Source organism: Bos javanicus, chromosome 19 (genome assembly GCF_032452875.1).
Source record: "Bos javanicus breed banteng chromosome 19, ARS-OSU_banteng_1.0, whole genome shotgun sequence".
NCBI classification, from domain to species: Eukaryota; Metazoa; Chordata; class Mammalia; order Artiodactyla; family Bovidae; genus Bos; species Bos javanicus.
The window spans coordinates 8683276-8692826 of NC_083886.1; positions in this window are offsets into that span (position 1 = coordinate 8683276).

The window sequence follows — 9551 nt, forward strand, 5'->3', positions numbered from 1 at the left end:
CTGTGTCCAGGATGGATTGGAAGTGGGATAACAGCTTGGAAAATTCGTTAAGGAGGAACTTGCCAAGGTCCAGAAAAACATCAGTTAAGAGTTGATACCTGAGGAACAGCAATGCCAGTGAATGAAAAGATAATTTGCCAGAGGCCTGGAGAGGATTTGGTGGCTGATTTGAAGTGAGGACTGAGAGGAAGGTCAGAAAGACCTGATGTGTCTGGCCTGCAAGGGGCCAGGCACAGACAAGGAATCTAAGACGGAAGCACTTCCTCGCACCCCACCCCCCTCCTACACACCCGTGCACACACACACACACACACACACACACACACACACACACACGGAGATCCCAGGCTTGTCCAGAAGAGGGAGGAATCTGAGAAGCCTGGAGAATCTTTCAGTCTATCATCGAGATGAGTGAGTGAATGAATGAATGAACCGTAAGGACAGAGCAAATGAAAGAGGGCAGGGATAAACAAACATTCTGGGCTTGGGGAGCAGTAGGATTTCCCCCAGCAGACAGATGGGTCCTGATAGCACCAAAGGGACTTGCATTTGGGGGTGATATGAAGAAAGGAGCACAGGCAAAGCTGGGAGAGAGGCCAAGGAGCACAGAAGGTCCCGACACTCGGAGTGATGCTGCCAGCCCGCGCTTCGCCTTGCTTGTTTTGTTGTCTCTGTGAAAGGAGGAGCATTTACTGCCGTTATACAGATGAGGAACGTGAGGCTCAGAAAGGTTACGAGACTGGCCCAAGGGCACATATCCAGCAGGTGGAAGCTCAAATCCAGGACTCTGATTTCAAAGGGACATTGTGTCTCCTGCATTAGGGCTTCCCTGGCAAGAATGAAGCATCCCCCTTCTCTGCATCACACTAAGCCCTGAGCGCTTCAGTTTCTTAAGGAAGGGGGTTCTTAACCTCTGGTGCTTAGAAGAGGGGTGTCCAGGCTGGGACGCAGGTCAGGCCCCTCTATTAATCCTCTGCTGGCTCTCAGGACCTTTTCTTCACAGGATGCGTCACAGTCTGTAGTTAGTATTTATGATTTGCAGTTACCTATTTGTATTGTGTTTTTTTCTGGGAGTGGAGTCTGTCATTTTCACCAGACTCTAAGGTCAGTAACACAAAGGTTAAACCCTCTCCCAGTCCACGTGATTTTTAAGTAACAGAATTGTTGATTGTAACTCATGCTTTTTGTCTCCACAGCATCCAGTACCTTACCTATCCTGGTGAGTGTTCAGTCAATCCCAGGTAAAGTGCAGTGAACTGACTTGGGGTCTACAGGGAGTCAGTGTCGTTTCTTGAATAAGGGAGGAAGTGGGGGAGATTCAGAAAGGTAAAACGGTGGGCTGGAAGGCCACGCGTGAGACTGCTACTGTCATCTGGCTCTGGAGGACGGTGTGATGGGGGGCGGGGGGGAGAAAAGGACAAAACCGAGATGCTTTAAAGGAGAACGGAAATTAGATCCAGCCCGCCTCTTTGAATAAAAGAATTTTTCTGGAGCTGAAAGGAAGCTCTCCCCTTCAAACTGCACAAACCCCCTTTCTTTTACCACAGCCCCAGCTTTCCCCATGCATGCCTCACTCATCATATTCCCTACAGAGCCACTGTAGGCGTCACGCATTTGAGACCCCTGGACTCAATATAAGGAGGGGACTGAGAGTCAAAAGCAAATGTCGAGTCTTTAAAATAAGAAAAAAGGAAGTGCTAAGGGAAGCCAGGTACAGAATTTGGGAAGAGGATCCAGATTTCAAGGATAGATAGAATTACAACATCTAAACTCCTTCATCCGACTCCAGAAACAGGCCTGTCAACTCAAGGTCAATTGACGTGTGTTCAAGGTCTACTTACCTTGGAAGAGAACTGGGGGCAGAAGCAGAATTTCCAGATTTCTAGCTCAACCCTCCCTTTACAGTTGTTCTAAGCACAAAGAGTATTAGAATTTTTAAGAGCATTTTCATATACATAGTTTTATGTGCAATGAGAGTGAACCAAGGGAAGGAGATAGATCTGTCTTGTGTCCCCAGGGCCTAACCTATAGCAGCACGTCACAGATATTGCCTGGAAGGATCGATGTGCACAGGCTTGTTTCACTGATAGGAGAGCTGAAGCTCACAGAAGTGGAGGAAAGGATGGATGCTCCCAGGCTCATTCCAGGTGTTGGCAGCAGGACGAGCTGGGGCCATCAGTAACGGGACTGCTGCTGCCGCTAAGTCGCTTCAGTCATGTCCAACTCTGTGCGACCCCATAGATGGCAGCCCACCAGGCTCCTCTGTCCCGGGGATTCTCCAGGCAAGAACACTGGAGTGGGTTGCCATTTTCTTCTCCATCAGTAACAGGACATCCGGCTGCTGTTATTTCTCTCTGCTTGGAGCTGGGCTCAGGAGACCAGCCACACATCTGTGGCCATGCAGCTGGTCTACGGAACGGGCATAAGGACGATCAGGTGGTGCACACCTGCCGAGGCAAACAGGCCCTGCAGTGGCTGGTTTTGGCAGCCTCTTCCCAGCCCATGTTGCAAAGGACTCCCAACTGGTATTCAACTTATGGAATTAAGGGGGAAAGATTAGTCAGGCAAGGGAAGTCGTCCTTCCCCCATTTTACAGATGTGGAAGCCTGGGGAAACAGGAAGCTTAGTGACTTTCCCGACCTTGCACACTCGCTGATGGTGGCTCCAAGATCCAAACCGCGCTCAGCTCTCTGCCGGGGGACTCAGAGGGGTTTTGTGCTCTCTGAGTTCATAATCCCAGCCAGTCTCCCTGATTCCACGCTCGCCCAGCTCCAATCCATTCTCCACGCTGTTGCCCAAGTGACCTTAAGACACACATGTGGTCTTGTCACTCCCCTGCTTAAAACTTCTCAGTGGCTTCTCATCACTCTCGGGGATAAAGGCCACAGTCCTTCCCAGGCCGAGGCCCCCGCCCCTGCCTCTGCGCCCCAGGCACACAGTCTCTCCAGCAGGTTCGCTCACATACCAAGCCCCCCGCTGTGCAGGGCCTGAGCCCCCGCGCTCCCTTCAACTCAGGGGTGCTCTCGCTGCCACAAGCACCCCTAAACACCACCCTGCCCTTTAGAGCCCTCTCCTGCAGCAAGCAGGTCAGGGCCCTCTCTCCACACTCCCTCGGCTCTCCGGACCTGTTCGTCACAGGATAAGTCCCAATCGGTAGTTAGTTGTGTTTTTGTACGTAATTTCATGTATCTCTTTTTCTGGCTGGGCCGGGTCTTCGCTGCGGCGCATGGGCGTCTCTCTTCGCAGTAAGCGGGGGCTACTCTGCGAAGTATGTGGGCGGTGTGTGGCGTTCTCACTGCAGCGGCGTGTCTGCTTGTGGGCCACAGGCTCTCGGGCACTCGGGCTTCTGTAGTTGTGGCTCAGTAGTCAGGGAGCTCACCCGTGTCTCCTGCATTGGTGGGCGAGTTCTTCACCACTGAGCCAGGGCGGGAAACCCCAGCTAGTAGTTATAACTTGCCATTCTTTGCTTACTCTGTCTCTTCCAGTAGACTGTCACCTCCCTCTATTTTATTCATCGTGGTATCCCTGGGCTCTGGTGCAGTTTGGAGCAGATACAGATGCTCATATATACATAGGGATAAATGATCACACTGAATACATGAAGCAGCAGTAACTGATCAGCTTCTGGTATCAGCCATGTTCTGTCTGGGGCTCTGAGGATACCAGAGCTCAAAATCCATCTCCAGTTAAATAGTGATCCAGGGAAAATTTAAGAATGTGCCCCAATGTGTGATATAGAGCCAGGAGCCAGGACTGTTCAGATGATGCTATCAGTTCTGGGGATTACAGCGACTCCCAGGCTACTGACGCCCAAGATCTCTGCTCACTGGAGGATGTGGGGAAGGATAAGTTGCCAGATACACTCTTTTACCAAATCGAGGACACTTCGAATAAAAGGAACTCCACCCCCAAAATACAGTTTCCATCAGGAGCTAGATAGCAATGAGGGATTCCTGGAGAAAATTTCAAGACTCTTGAGGCGTGGGTGGAAAAGTCACCTTTCCCCATATCCGAAATCCTTAAAAATCAGACAGATTGCCTTATCTGCTGGACAGTTAAAACTTGATCTTTTCCTGCCCAGGGAATAATAACATTACACAATGACTGACTCAGACCCAGTGCTTTACAGTTTAAAACCACTTTCACATCCATTATCTGTTTCAGACCTCACAGGGGTGCACAGCCAGAATTTTTATTATCGTTTTAAAGATAAGGAAACTGAGGCTTGAAGAATAACTTGCCCTGGAGGCAAAAGCCTTTCTGCCTGAGAAAGGAGCTTGATGTGGGGGTAGGGAGGGACCCTTGGATTTGGAAGTGAATACCAGCCTGGGTTTGAGCCCTGGTCTACGGCCCTGAGTTGTGGGCCTCAGTTATGACGCCTGACTTCCCTGAGATTTAGTTTCCACATATCTAAAGCGGGCGTAATATCCACCTTTCCGGGCTGTTGGGGTGTTCTAGTGGGTTCCATGCAGGCAGCTCCAGGTGAGGTGCAGGGGCCCAGTCAATGACAGTCCCCTTCCGTCTGGCCAATCTCAGGGCCGGAGCATCACCCTTCTGAGTCAGGAGGAAAGGTGAACATCCGACCACGCAGAGCCAGTGACCAGCTCCTTTCCCAGGTCTTAATCTGCAAGGTCTACTCCTGGAGGAAAGAATCCAGCAGGTTCCTCTTTTCTCAGAAAAGGCTGCATATTTAGGGCCAGTTGTTTTTGATGTTATTATAGCCCAGAGTGGGTGAGGAGGAAAACCTGTGGCCAAAGGCAGAGTAGAGAGAAAAAGGGTTACCTCGGGGTGAAGGGAAATTGGAAAACCAGGGAATTTGTTTTATACAAACCAAGACAGGAACTCAGCCCAGGTAAATTCACCCTTATTTCATTGTCATTTGCAGGAATCACCCAGACACGACTTGCTTCTAGAAACAGTTTTGACTGGTATCACGCTCACCTCGTTTCAGGAACAGAGACTCTCACGGCCAGCAGGGCCAAGGCCTCATCAAGGGTCAACGTGCGGCATCAGGGGATGCAGAACAACCAGGGGCATCTGTCCACCTGGGATCACCCCCAGGGAAAGGAGGAAGCTGAGGCCCAGAGGTGGGAAGTGACACAGTCCAAGACCAAATCTCAAGTTGGAGACCCAGCAAGCCGAGAAGCCCCGAGGTGGGTGTGGGACCACCGGAAACTAAGCTGCGGGCTCAAGTGCCGCAGCTTGCCCACATCCCAAGGCCCTGCCCAAGGGCCGGGCTCTGCTCTGTCGTCCGTCTTCCCTTCGGAGTCAGTGCCATGGGGAGGCCCTGGGCTGTGGCCCCTGCCCGCTGGGACCCACGGGGCCGTGTCCAGTGTGATTCCCCTTTCTGGCTGGACCCGTGGAGACCGACGCTTCCCAGAGTTCTGGTCCTCTTCCCTCTTCTCCTTTCACAGGGGAAACGAAGCCTGAGCGGGAAACTCTGGGTTTCCCACCGTGGGGGCTACCACACCGGGGTGGCCAGCATCCTGATCTCTGCCCTGGACCACACTTTTCTCCTGAGCTCTGAACCTGCCTTCCAGACTTCACCACACCAAACACAAGTTCAAAGCAGAACCCTAACATTATTCCTAAGCCTTCCAATAAGTTTTCTCCTTCTTAAGTAATGTCCTCACCATTCACCCGAGTATATGGTCAAAACAAACAAAAAAGACACACAATCACCCTGGTCTGCCTCTTGTGAGCATCCTCTCCTCCCTAACAAAGTATCCACCGGCACCTCTCAAGTCACCTCTCAGTCCGTCCTCTTGCCCCCAGGAGCTATAGCTCAGGCCCTCATCATTTCTCGCCTTGGCCTTTGAACACCCTCACAGTCCCTTTCTTCACCGCCAGCCTTGTCCCACCTTCAGCACTGCGACTTGCATCGTTATTTCCCTAGCACACTCCAAACTTCCAGGGTCTCCCCTTTACTGTAAAACCCTGGCTAACTTCCTTAGCGTGGCGTCCTTTACAGTCTATGACCCCACTTTACCTTCCACGATAATCTGTCATTATCTTCTGCTCCACCCCACCCCTACCAACCAGGCACCTTACTCATGGCTGCCCGAACTTGCCAGCCCTTTGATGCTCTCCGTACATCTGAAGTGCCCCCTGCCCCACCCTTGCCCCATCACCCCGAACCAGGATTCCCACCTAGGAAAGACCCACTCATCCTTCAGGGCACAACCCACGTGGTACCTCCTCAGCCCTTGGCCAGGGTGGAATTGTCAAGCCACACTTTGCCCTCCCACAGAGCATATGATTAATAATAAGCATAAATAGATATTAACTGCCCTTAGGTGACAGGCACTGTCCTGGGCACTTTATGGGCACCGTGTAATTTAAACTCCAACAGAGATCCTAAGTGGTATTACTACGGATAGGTTCAGAGAGATTTGGTGAACTACCCGTGGACTCTTTGTTAGTGGCAAAATCATGATGCAAAACCAGGATTCAAACTCCTGAACCCATTTTCTTTCCAATTTTGCATACTGCATCTCACCTCATTAGTCCAGCACTGATAAATGGGGATGGACCCATATGTGGCTCCTCTGGATTTCGAAGCCCCTGGAGGGCAACTGCTGTATTTGATTCTACCTTCTAACCATGTTGTCCAAAAGAGTGTTTGGTGCATATTAAGCATCTGATAAATATATGGTGAATGACTAACTGAGTAACTGGATATGAGAAGGGGTTCTGGCTTTTTCTTTTTAAATCAGATCCAAACAGAATGTGTTGGTTTGTTTAATGAACATTGGTTAATTCCAACTTCAACTTAAGGAGATCTTTTGAAGACATAGGTAATGTGGGTTGTTAAAAGCAGGGACTTTGATGTTGACGCTAAGCTTTTTACCCCATCCCAGCTGTGTGACTGATAATATTAATGCCTTCATAAGCTCTAAAACCCTGAGCAAACACAAGTCTCTGTTATTAATATGTGCTTCTCCAAAGAGCACTCAGCCTGTCCCCACCCAGACAGAGAAGGAAAACGGGGAGAGATAACCCCAGAGATTACTGGCATCTCATTGGAAAAGCCTGTGAACACCAGATAGGGATGCTTTTCTGTAAATGCTGCTGTCTTATGAGAAGCAGACTTGACAGAAGATTCAACAGTGAGGAACAGAAGCCTATACCAGGAGCAACTGAGGTCAGAGGCGCAGAAGACCAGCGCGGTGGGGACATTAGAGAGGCCAAGTGACTGCCATTGCTCCAGGCCTCCCGCGTTAGAGATGGGGAGACCAAGGTCCAGAGAGGTGCAGAGACTTGCCCAAAGTAACAAACCTGATTAACACTGGACCTGGAACTAGAACCTAGTGAAACCCATGACATGCCAGATTGCCGTCCTCCCAGTATTCAAATCACTTTTCAAAATTAATTTATTTTTTATTGAAGGATAATTGCTTTACAGAATTTTGTTGTTTCCCGTCAAACCTCAGCATGAATCAGCCATAGGTATACATATACCCCTCCCTTTTGAACCTGTCCCCCCATCTCCCTCCCTATCCCACCCCTCTAGGTTGATACAGAGCCCCTGTTTGAGTTTCCTGGGCCATACAGCAAATTCCGCTGGCTATCTATTTACATACGGCAATATAAGTTTCCATGTTACTCTTTCCATACATCTCGCCCTTTTCTCCCCTCTCCGCATGTCTGTAAGTCTGTTCTCTATGTCTGTTTCTCCATTGCTGCCCTGCAAATAAATTCTTCAGTACCATTTTCTAGATTCCATCTACATGTGTTAGAATACAATATTTATCTTTCTCTTTCTGACTCACTTCACTCTGTATAATAGATTCTAGGATCATCCACCTTAATAGAACTGACTCAAATTCATTCCTTTTTATGGCTGAGTAATATTCCATTGTATATATATCACACAAATCACTTTTTAAAATACTAGTCATAATTATCTTTTTTCTGTGTTCCTGAATGAAGCAGTTAGTCAGTAGTTAGACCTCTTCACCCACAATGTCAAGGAGACCCTTCTAGAGTCTCCAGAGGCCTGACAGCTGTCTGAGGTGGGTGGGGGGGTGTTGCTGAGGGGCCCAGGGTGTTTCCAAGATAAGCACTCTCCTCCCTGCCAGGCACAGGCTGGGTCTCGGAGACCAGCCACTGCTGCTCCTCCTCCTCCAAATGTCTCCAGAGGGACGACCTTCTCCAGGTTGGGAAGGTCAGCCCAGCATCTGAATCAGGTGCACATGACGAGCAGAAAGAGCTTAAGTTTTAGAGTGCCAGCTCTCTGGATGGGCAGCCCACCTGGAGAACCTGGTGACTCAGCCAGTAAAGCATCTGCCCACAGTGTGGGAGACCTGGGTTCAATCCCTGGGCCAGGAAGATCCCCTGGAGAAGGAAATGGCTACCCACTCCAGTATTTCGGCTTGGAGAATTCCATGGACGGAGGAGCCTGGCAGGCTGTCGTCCATGGGGTTTGCAAAGAGTCGGACACGACTGAGTGACTTGAAAGTGAAAGTCTCTCAATCGTGTCTGACTCTTTGTGACCCCATGAACTATACAGTCCATGGAATTCTCCAGGCCACAATACTGAAGTGGGCAGCCTTTCCCTTCTCAAGGGATCTTCCCAATCCAGGGATTGAACCCAGGTCTCCCACATTGCAGGCAGATTCTTTACCAGCTGAGCCACAAGGGAAGCCCAAGAATACTGGAGTGGGTAGCCTATCCCTTCTCTAGCAGATCTCCCCAACCCAGGAATAGAACTGGGGTCTCCTGCATTGCAGGCGGATTCTTTACCAACTGAGCTATGAGGGAAGCGACTGTCTACAACCCTGCCAATCTTTCCCCATCCCCAGCAGAGGTGAAACCATGGTAATGCGACTCCCCCCGTTCATGGCAGGGGTTGTGCACTCACAGTGAATTAAAAACTCTTTCCTTCCCCACTGTCCATCCTTGAGAAAACTCAGGGCCAGTAGCAGTCATCTTCTGGGCGCTAACCGTGTGCCACAGCCTGTACTAACCATCCCCACCCCTAAGGGAAGAGCTGGTACCACTGCTTCCAGATGAAAGAACTGGGAGACACAGCAGCAACCGAAGGTTACTCAGTGAGGAGAAGGCAGATCTAGGGTTCCCGCAGACCTTCTGACTTCACAGCTGGTTGTGCTGTCCTCCTTAAGCCCCCATCTGCACAACAGGAGTAGCACCACCTACCTCACAGGGGTATCTCCCTGCCTCGCAGGGGTATCTCCTTGCCTCGCGGGGTATCTCCCTGCCTCGGAGGAGTACTGCGAGGATGAAAGCAGGTAAGAAACATAGGTGCCCAGCACCATACCTGCCATATGTGGGGACTTCAGAAGAGCATTTTACGGGGTTGAGACAAATGGCAAGGAAGAAGAAGGGGAGAGACAGGGGCCAGGATGCTGGGGCCTGTTCTGACCATGTGGCATCTTGAAGGGGGTCACCTCACTCAGGGAATGGGAATGTTTGATGCACCTTGGACAACTTCAATCCAGTTGTTAAAATGTCTGTTCGCTTCCAAAATGACTACCTTCCCCCTTTCTCCAGCTCTCTTGTAGGCATGTGCAAGCATTCACATGCAGACA